Raw genomic sequence first — 10725 nt, forward strand, 5'->3', positions numbered from 1 at the left:
TTATTAATACAGGCTCTCTGGAGCCTTGGAATATTAGCAGTATTGAGTAAGACTACATTCTGGAGAGTCAAAGTTAGCCCTGGAAGATGCATTGTATCCAAATGTTCTAGCATTTTCCAGAATTGAATTATGTGAGGGCATTTCCATGTCATATGTACTATATCTGCTTCTAAAGATCCACATTTAGGGTATTTGTTCGCTCTCTCTCTCTTCCAATACTGGAATTTGTCTGGGGTTAAACATTGTGTAAGAGCTTAATATGAGACTCTCTCATAGTTGATGATAGTGTGGCCGTTCGGACCTTACTGATACTCTCAAGAAACATTTCTTCCGGAATCTGTTCACCAAATATTGGTGTCCATATTTCCAGGATTTTGGCTGTGCATTTCGTGTTTATTGGTTGTAGTAGTTTTTTATATATTGGTGATATAGAGGAGACGCCCTTTGCTGCTAGGTCTATGACCTGTGTAATTTGAGTTTGCCTTGTCGGGGTACTAGTCTCTGTGATGGAGTGTAGGTAGTGTCTTGCCTGTAGATATAAATAGTAGTGTGTCTGTGGAAGTTCGAATTTGGTCTGTAAGGCTGCAAATGTCATCATGGTCTTGTTATCATCCGCTAGAGTTTGTCCTACGGTACATAGTCCCCTTTCCTTCCATAGTTTAAAGGCTTTGGTGGTAATGCCAGCCGGAAATTCTGGGTTCCCCTGCCATGGCAAGAGCTGGACTATTCTATGTTTTGTACCTAACCATTTGCTCATGAGTCTCCAGGCTCTAGCCGGTTGATTAAGGAGATCTAAACCTCCCGCCCACCTGTTCACCTGCGCTTGTGTCATATGGGGCAACATCTGCAATGACCAGGGTTGGATAAGACTACTTTCAAGTTGAAGGTCTTTAAATTTCTCTAAACCAGTGAACCAATCCACCACAAACTTCACCTGGGCCGCCCAATTATAAAGTTCAAAATTTGAAAGTGCTAATCCTCCTCTCTCCCTTGAAGCAGTGAGCTTTAGGTAACTAATCCTATGTTTTTTGTTATTCCAGACAAACCCTAGGACCATTTGCGTTATAGTTTTCAAGTCTGTTTTCTTTAGTATTCCCGGGACCGTCTAGAAAAAATACAAAAGTTTTGGGAAATAGACCATCTTTATGAGCCCTATTCTGCCTGATAGGGAGATCGACAGTTGTCTATTAGGTTTTTGAGTTTTTTCAGTAAGGGTGTGTAATTAATAGGGTACCATTTACGTGGGTCCGTGTGTAGCATGACACCTAAGTATTTAAAACTATCCCGCACAATTTTGAAATTAAAGCCAGGAATAGCCTCCACCCCCTTATTAAGTAGCCAGATTAGTTCTGTTTTGTCTGTGTTAATCGCATATCTAGATATTAGACTAAACTCTTTTATTATGTTCATTATTATGGGGATATTTTTTTGGGGCTCTTGGATGAACAGAATCATATCGTCTGCAATCAAATTTGAATAAAGTTGGGCGTCGCCTATCTTAAGACCCTCCAACTGTTGCCTAATTTTCCGCACCAGGGGTTCTATGGCTATATCGAATAAAAGTGGAGAAAGAGGACATCCCTGACGTGTACCTCTAAAGAGCCTAAAGGGCTGTGTGAGCATGCCATTAACTATTAATGAGGCTTGTGGGATTTTATAGAGGTTGTGTATTGCTGCGATATATTCTCCCTGTATGCCTATCTTCTCCAGTGTGGTGAAAAGGTGGTCCCAAAGTACCTTATCAAAGGCCTTTTCTGCGTCTATCATTAATAGGGCGGCCTCTCTATGTTCTTTCCTGGTGACAACATCTTGATTGAGTGTCCAGTAGTGCTGGAGTACTGATCGTACTTTTCTAATATTGCGGACAGATGAACTCCCCTTAACAAACCCTGTTTGGTCTTTATGAATTATGTTTGGTAAGATCTCTGCTAATCTATTGGCTAAAATTTTTGTGAGTATCTTGTAGTCCTGGTTCAGAAGTGATATAGGACGATAGGAATGTGCCAACAGGGGATCCCTGCCTTCTTTGTGTATAATACTTATATTTGCCTCCGCTAGTCTCGTAGATGGGTCAACTGAATTTTCTAGAATGCCATTGTAAAGTTGTTCTAGGGTGGGAGATATTTCCAACCCTAGGATTTTGTAGAACTCAGCTGGTAGCCCATCAGGGCCCGGAGCTTTGTCCAGAGTCAAAGATTTGACCACGTCTAGAATTTCTTTTTGTGTTATTTTACTATTTAGATTATTGAGTTGGGACTGGTCTACTTTTGGCAAGTCCACTGACTGCCAGAAGCGTGTCTTATCATCTGGGTTTACTTGTTGCGGGGAATATAGGTCTTTATAAAAATCTAGAAAGGGTCTCTGAATATCTTTTTCTTCGTTCATAACTACACTGTCTTTTTTGACTGCCAGGATTGTGGTCTTTTTCCTTGTAAGTTTGGTTATATTAGCTAGAAGTTTGCCCGTCCTGTTTCCAAATCTATAAAATTTGGCTTGTGTTCTAGAGTGTGAATTGTTTGCCTGCTGAAGTAAATAGTTATCCCTAATTGTTTTTATTTCTCTGTATCTCACTAGGAGAGGAGTTTCCTAGGTATCTGTTTCTGGCATTTATGATCTGCTTCAAAAGGAGATCAGATTTTGCTTTGTGTTTTTTCTTCGTGTGTGCCGCATATGCTGAGATAGCCCCTCTCAAGACCGCTTTTGCAGCTTCCCAGAATAAGAGAGGGCTGCTTGAGTGTGCTTCATTTAGCGCTTTATAAGTCTGCCACTCCCCTAGTAAGTGTCTAAAAAAGTTAGGGTCTTTGTAAAGATATCTTGGGAATACCCATTTATTGCTGTTTCTCTGTGTCTGACTATATTGAATCTGCAGAGTTATTGGGGCATGGTCTGAAACCGTTATGGGGTCAATTCCTGTCTCTGTCACTCTGTTACATATATTGGAAGAAAGTAAGAAATAAACAAGTCTCGAGAGTGTATCGTTTGTTGTTGACATGCATGTATAATCTCTATGTTCTGGGTACCTAGCTCTCCAAATATCTTGGAGATTTAAGTGTTTCATAAACATTTTAAGTATATTCGATTCTTTCCTAGAGTTTTGAGTAGTTTTTGGGCCTATTTTTGGCTTCTCAGGGTTGTGGAACCTATCTGCTGGTGTTTGTGGTGCTATGTTGAAGTCTCCCCCAACTATGAGGGGCTGAGTCGTGAACGGAACTATCTGTATCTGTAAGTCCCTCCAAAATGTATGTTTCTGCGTTTGGGGTCCATATATTCCTACCAATGTAAATGATAGTCCTTGCATTTCCAACTGTACCATAAGATACCGTCCATTGGGGTCAATGAGTGTTTTAATTATGGTGTATGCCAGGTTTCTCCTAAAAAGTATTGCTATGCCCCTAGCTCTGCTCTGCTCTGCTAATATGTTGTATTAATCACCTCTCCTACCCACCCCTGTTTTAGCTTTTGATGCTCTACTTTGGAGAGATGTGTCTCTTCCAGAATGGCAATATCTGTTTTTTTCAATCTTAGGTATTGTAGGATAGATCTACGCTTCTGCGGCGATGTTATACCCCCTACATTCCAACTTACTATCCATATATCATTAGCACAGTGTCACTGTTTTAACCATCCGGTATCTGCCCTCATTTGGAACCGGAGCACTGATATGTGACAGATGCCTGAAGCTCAGGAACTGCAGCTCTCGGCTGTAACTTAACAGCTGGAGCTTCCTGAAGCGCAGACTTATAGCCAAAGTACAACACAACGTATATATATATGTCGGATTGGGCAAAGGGGTTAAACACCTAATATGAGTCCATATTGCTGCTCCACGCACCCTTAGAAAATATGGGGAGCGTAAATTACCGCAAGTTCACGTAATATGGTTTTGAGCGTAAAAAAACACAGCATATCACGATCGCATTTATGCTTCTCAGAATAATGATAGCGCTCCACTTGTATTCTAGCCCTCTGTCAGCCTGTGGAAGATAATCTCACCCCTGTAAAGGAGAGAGGGAATTTTTAGGACCACAACTGCAGGCTTAGGAGTGTAGTGAAAGTATCAGTGATTCTGTGTAGGTGAGGGAAGGCAGCAAGGTTCAGAATCAATAGATACAGTTCACTTTTATTATAAGGATAGGTGTGACAATGGCTGAGACCTCAGAGCCTTTAGCCCCACTCAGTATTGTCAAACTGGTTCCCACATATAAGAACATGCAATTGCAAGTTAAAGTTTTAGACAGACCATATCTAATCTTTATTGGCAGCAGACATAGTGTACAACTTTAAAGCAACAAATAAAGCTACTGAGATTTAGGCAGTAGTTAGGTATTGAGAGTGAACAATTAAGAATATAGGTAGAATAGAGCGTTTAAATATGAAGGAAACCTAACTAAGATTCTGAGGCATGTCAAGAGTAATTACTGAATAATCGTAAGTTACTGCGGTATGAGTATGAAGGAAGCGCTTTTGAGACTTACTAGTAGTAGTAAAGGGTGAGGTCTGTCCGGACAGAGTGGAGTTCCCCTGCAGAGTTTGGGGAAATTGCAGCGTGTGCGATGGCGTGTGACGTCACCGCTTGCCGGTTCCGGTCCTGTGTTTGGTAGAGAGGTGAGCAGCGTCTGTCTCAAAGGTTGCAAGGAGGTTAGAGGGTGAGAAGCTGGATTCAACAATCAAGCAATTTGGTATGAGTAGGAGGGAAATTTAAACTGCTTGTTGGGGAGGAGTTATGTAAGTGTGAAAAGACACAGCTATACAAAGGATAAGGCAAAGAACTTAGGCAGTTTATGACAGGACCCCCCCCCCAAAGATCAACTCCGGGGATCGAGTCCAGGATGATCAGGATAACGTTCATGGAACCTGGCCACCAATCGGGGGGCAGAGAGATTGGAAGCCGGTTCCCAGGAGTCCTCCGAATCAGGGTAGCCCTTCCAATGGACCAGATACTGAAGCTGCCCACGAAAACGTCGGGAGTCCAAGACATCTTGTACCTCATACTCCAGGGTGGCATCCGGTAGATGAGGAAGTAGAGGAATAGAAGGATCATGGTGACGAAGTTGTCTATAAGGCTTGAGGAGAGACACATGAAAGGTAGGATGGGATTTCAGATTTGCTGGTAATGCGAGGGTAACAGCGTTCATATTCACAATTTTTATGATGGGAAATGGTCCAATGAAGCTGGAAGATAATTTCCTGGAAGGAAGGGGTAAATGTAGATTACGTGTTGATAACCAAACATAGTCACCTACTCTATATTTAGGCGAGGAAATCCTTTTTTTATCAAAATGGAATTTATAGCGATCCTTGGCGATGCGAATATTTTCAGCAGTTAGTGAAAAAGATTCACTAATAGTGTTGATGAGGTCATTCACAACAGGACAGCTGTTGCTGTCCATAGAATGCCATTCAAATGAAGGATGGAAACCATAATTAATGAAGAACGGTGTGAACTTTGTAGAGGAATGGATGGAATTGTTGAAGGCGAATTCTGCGTATGGTAGTAGTTGCGTCCAGGTATCTTGTTTAGCTGAAATGAAACATCTCAAATATTGTTCAATGCACTGGTTTGTCCTTTCAGTCTGGCCATTAGTTTGGGGATGGAAAGAGGTACTGAGACGTCTAGAAATACCCAATGAGTGACAAAGTTGTTTCCAGAATTGGCTGGTGAATTGAGTTCCCCTATCTGAGGTGATACTATTCGGGAGTCCGTGATACTTGAATATATGATGTATCATTAAGGAAATGGTTTCAGAAGAAGTTGGGAGCTTATGGTAGGGCACGAAATGTGCCATTTTACTAAATAGGTCTACGACTACTAATATGGTGTTATTCCCTTCAGAAATAGGTAGGTCGACTATGTAGTCGATTGCTATGTCCTTCCAAGGACGGTCAGGAGTCGGTAATGGGATCAATTTCCCGTAAGGGGGAGTCCTCCCTTTTTTTGTAGTTTCGCAGATTAAGCAGGTTTTAACGTAATCCTCAACATCAGTGAGGCAGGTAGGCCACCAAAAGAATCTGGAGACTAATTCTTGAGTTTTCTTTATGCCCATGTGTCCAGCAGATGGAGAATCATGTAAAGTTTTTAAGACTGTTGCTCTGAGACTGTTGGGTACATACATTTGTTGTTGATAATAATACAACCCATCCGAGTGTAAATCCAAGACCTGTCGTGCGCTGAGAGTCCTATTAGATTGTAGGTATTCTAGATTTTTGTGATCCGTGTAAATCAAGATTGGAAGAAGGGTCCCTTCTAGAAGGTGTCTCCATTGTTCCAATGATGTTTTGATTGCTAACAGTTCTTTATCACCTATTGGGTAGTTTATTTCAGCTGAATTAAGAATTCGTGAATAGAAGGCAACAGGATGCAGAGGATCTTTTGGAGTCTGCCTCTGTGAGAGGATTGCTCCTAAAGCATAATTAGATGCATCCACTTCCAAGATGTACTGCAACTCAGAATTAGGGAATTGGAGGATAGGGGCCGTAGTGAAAGCTTTTTTTAAGAAGTTGAATATTTCTTCTAAATCATCGTTCCATATGAAGTGTGTGTCAGATTTGGTCAAGTTAGTTAATGGTCTAGTCAAGTCAGCAAAATTTTTAATAAACTTTCTGTAGAAATTGGCGAAACCCATGAACCTTTGTATATCCTTTTTACTTTTTGGGGAAGGCCAATTTTGAATTACCGATATCTTATCATTATCCATCTGGATACCTTGGGGTGATACAATATAACCTAGGAATTTAATTTCTTTGGAGTGAAATAGGCATTTTTCTAGTTTAACATAAAGAGAATTCTCTCGTAACCGTGTTAATACTAGGGTGACATGTTTGATGTGTTCAGTAAGTGAGGTAGAGAATATGAGTATGTCATCCAAATATATTACCATAAATAAATCCAAAAAATCCTTGAAAATATCATTTATGAAGTACTGAAAGGTAGCCGGGGCATTACAGAGGCCAAATGGCATCACAGTATATTCAAAAAGGCCGTAACGTGTACGGAATGCTGTAAGCCATTCATGACCCTCCTTTATTCGTACCAAGTTGTAAGCCCCTCTTAGATCTAATTTAGTGTATATAGTAGCATTTTGTAATCTATCAAGGAGTTGAGGAATTAAAGGCAGTGGATAGCGGTTTTTTATCGTACGCTTGTTTAACTCTCTGTAATCAATAATGGGTCTTAGGGATTGATCTTTATTTTTAACAAAAAAGATACCAGCCCCAGCTGGGGAGGTGGAAGGACGTATAAAGCCTTTCTTCAAATTATCTGCCAAATAAGTTTTTAGATGTTGTAACTCAGGATCAGAGAGGGGAAATATATGGCCGTAAGGTATATCAACTCCTGGTAGGAGATCTATAGGGCAGTCATAAACCCTATGAGGGGGTAGATTCTCTGATTCTTTTTTGTCAAAGACATCAGCGAATGTTATGTATTCCTTGGGGATTTGTAAAGGAACATCAAGTAAAATTTGTTCATGATGGAGACACAAATTTTTACAATAAGGAGAATCAAAGATGACATGTGAAGTTGACCATTGTATAGTGGGATCGTGTTGTTTAAACCAACTGATACCAAGTATAATGGGATATAGAGGTGAGGGTATAACATCAAAAGTAAGAAACTCTGTGTGTTGGTCATGTGTGGTAAGCCTTAAAGGTATGGTGTGGTATAAGATGGGTCCTGATGTAATTTCTTTACCATCAATAAAACGAAGTACACTAGGCACCATTTTCTTAACTAGTGGAATTTTATTTACAGTAGTGAATTGGTAATCTATATAATTGTGGCTGGCACCAGAGTCAAGGATTGCTTGTGAGTTGAGTCTTTGCTGATCCCACTGTAATAAGATAGGAAGGGAGCAATGATTAGATTGTGTTTGTTTAGCAGATAAACATATACTTGTGGTGTTCATCTTACCCTTCCTACGCTGTAATTGAGAGCAGTCCTTTACAGAGTGATCGATCCCTCCACAATACATACAGAGATCTAAAGCTTTTCTTCTTAATTTTTCCTGTAGAGTTAATGGACCTCTGATGAACCCGAGTTCCATAGGGATTTCAGAGGCTTTTGTAGTTGTCTTAGGTGGATGCAGAGTAGTAACTGTTTGTTTAGTGGATGTTTCTAAGTGTGACTTTTCTGAGCGTCTCTCTCTGATGCGTCTATCTAATGTGATGCTAGCATCTATTAGGAGTTCTAAAGTCTCTGGGAGGGGTTGTCTGGCTAGCTCATCCTTGAGAGTATCTGAGAGACCTAGGCGGAATTGATTGCGCAAGGAAAGGTCATTCCACTGTGTATCAGGGGACCATTTCTTAAACTCTGCGATGTAGTCCTCCACAGGCCTTTTATGTTGTCTCAGAGACCTCATTGCTGTCTCAGCAGACAGCTGTTTGTAGGGATCATCATAAAGCTGTCCCATTGCTTTAAAAAACTGATCAAATGAGTACAGCAATGGGTCATTGGTTTCAAAAAACAAATTTGCCCATATACGTGGTTCGCCACGCAGATAGGAGATTGTGGTGAGAACCTTCAAATGATCATTGAAGTATGTTTTAGGTTTTAATTGAAAATATAAGGAACATGAGTTTTTGAATTCCCTAAATTCTGAACGAATACCACTAAATGTTTGTGGGGGATTAGGTTGGGGTTCACTAGAACTAATACGTGTAGTGAGGGTATCAATTTTTTCATTGATGTATTGCTTTAGGGCAGAGTTTTCTAATTGTAGTGTATTTAACCCTGTTGTAAGGTTATCTACAGTTTGAGTTAATTTCTCTACATGAGATAATAAGGCTGCTGGGTCCATAGTATAGGCTTGATTGTTATTGTCAGCCTGTGGAAGATAATCTCACCCCTGTAAAGGAGAGAGGGAATTTTTAGGACCACAACTGCAGGCTTAGGAGTGTTGTGAAAGTATCAGTGATTCTGTGTAAGTGAGGGAAGGCAGCAAGGTTCAGAATCAATAGATACAGTTCACTTTTATTATAAGGATAGGTGTGACAATGGCTGAGACCTCAGAGCCTTTAGCCCCACTCAGTATTGTCAAACTGGTTCCCACATATAAGAACATGCAATTGCAAGTTAAAGTTTTAGACAGACCATATCTAATCTTTATTGGCAGCAGACATAGTGTACAACTTTAAAGCAACAAATAAAACTACTGAGATTTAGGCAGTAGTTAGGTATTGAGAGTGAACAATTAAGAATATAGGTAGAATAGAGCGTTTAAATATGAAGGAAACCTAACTAAGATTCTGAGGCATGTCAAGAGTAATTACTGAATAATCGTAAGTTACTGCGGTATGAGTATGAAGGAAGCGCTTTTGAGACTTACTAGTAGTAGTAAAGGGTGAGGTCTGTCCGGACAGAGTGGAGTTCCCCTGCAGAGTTTGGGGAAATTGCAGCGTGTGCGATGGCGTGTGACGTCACCGCTTGCCGGTTCCGGTCCTGTGTTTGGTAGAGAGGTGAGCAGCGTCTGTCTCAAAGGTTGCAAGGAGGTTAGAGGGTGAGAAGCTGGATTCAACAATCAAGCAATTTGGTATGAGTAGGAGGGAAATTTAAACTGCTTGTTGGGGAGGAGTTATGTAAGTGTGAAAAGACACAGCTATACAAAGGATAAGGCAAAGAACTTAGGCAGTTTATGACACCCTCAGTGAGCAGGATTCCCCCTGTGACCATGGGTGGATTATTCAGAAGGTATCTCCCAACCCCATGTACCATGCAGCAAACTTAGGGGGGCGAACACATTCCTTTAGCAAAGCTTCTAAAATTACTTATCTACAATTGCCCCTTACTATTATAGGGAATCTGCAGTTTGCTATGGCAGAGGGTGATGCTGATAAGACTGAGGACAAAGCTTATATATTTATATATACTGTATATATATATTCCCAGAAGCAGATTATATGTAATGCAATCAATGTGACAAATCCCTATCATTCCTTTATCACATGTATCTCTGCACATTTTATATAATAAGCTATTAATCACACTATCGGCACTACCATTCTTGCTTATACACAGGTAAGTATCTCATAGTGTCGTATATTTTTCCAAGAGTTCTGTTGGTGAGTCTGTCAAAAAATCCCTTAGTCATAGAGGAGGTTTGGCCTGTTCTGCTAGTCCCTGGTTGGTGTGTGACAGGTGACGTTGTGACACGTCTGGTCTAATGAACTTGGCTCAGCGCTACGTAGATTCTCACAGGATAGGGCAAAATCCTAAAACTCATTTGATAGATGTAAGGCATGTTGGTCATTTAAAATGACAATATGTGTGTGAGAGTGTTTTTATGTTTGTTTATTGATTTGGTCTCAGTTTAATTGATATACATTAGTGTTATTAAATTACATGTATTACCTCTGCAATATCTCTGAGGTATGCTTAAATATATATATATATATATATATATATATATATATATATATATATATATAGGAATATATATTTATAAAAACTTAGAACATATTTCTCTTTCTGAAGAATATTGGAATGTGAAATATTTACAGTAAATACAGAAAGACTTTATTATATATATAAAATATATATAAATATATATATAAAGTCATAGATAGGATTGCACAATCATACTTAAATAATGCCACGGTGCTCTGCTAATACCATAACAATACTCTCCAAAAAGCAGGCAGCTCACTGGTCTTTGCAGTAAAACTAGAATTTATTACATCAGTTTAAAAAACAAACGTTTCGGCACTGCATTGTGCCTTTGTCAATGTTAT

At 39.9% G+C, this 10725-nt stretch overlaps 1 long non-coding RNA gene across 1 annotated transcript; it reads right to left on the minus strand.

The window, feature by feature from the left end:
- Positions 1-7720: 7720 nt before the first annotated feature.
- LOC128644198 (uncharacterized) lies at positions 7721-8099 on the minus strand. The gene is made up of 2 exons (XR_008399949.1): positions 7910-8099; positions 7721-7829 (listed from the first exon to the last, which is right to left on the minus strand). It is a non-coding gene; the product is annotated as an uncharacterized LOC128644198 (long non-coding RNA).
- Between the last annotated feature and the right edge of the window lie 2626 nt (positions 8100-10725).

The sequence above is a fragment of the Bombina bombina genome, chromosome 1, assembly GCF_027579735.1.
Source record: "Bombina bombina isolate aBomBom1 chromosome 1, aBomBom1.pri, whole genome shotgun sequence".
Taxonomy (NCBI): Eukaryota; Metazoa; Chordata; class Amphibia; order Anura; family Bombinatoridae; genus Bombina; species Bombina bombina.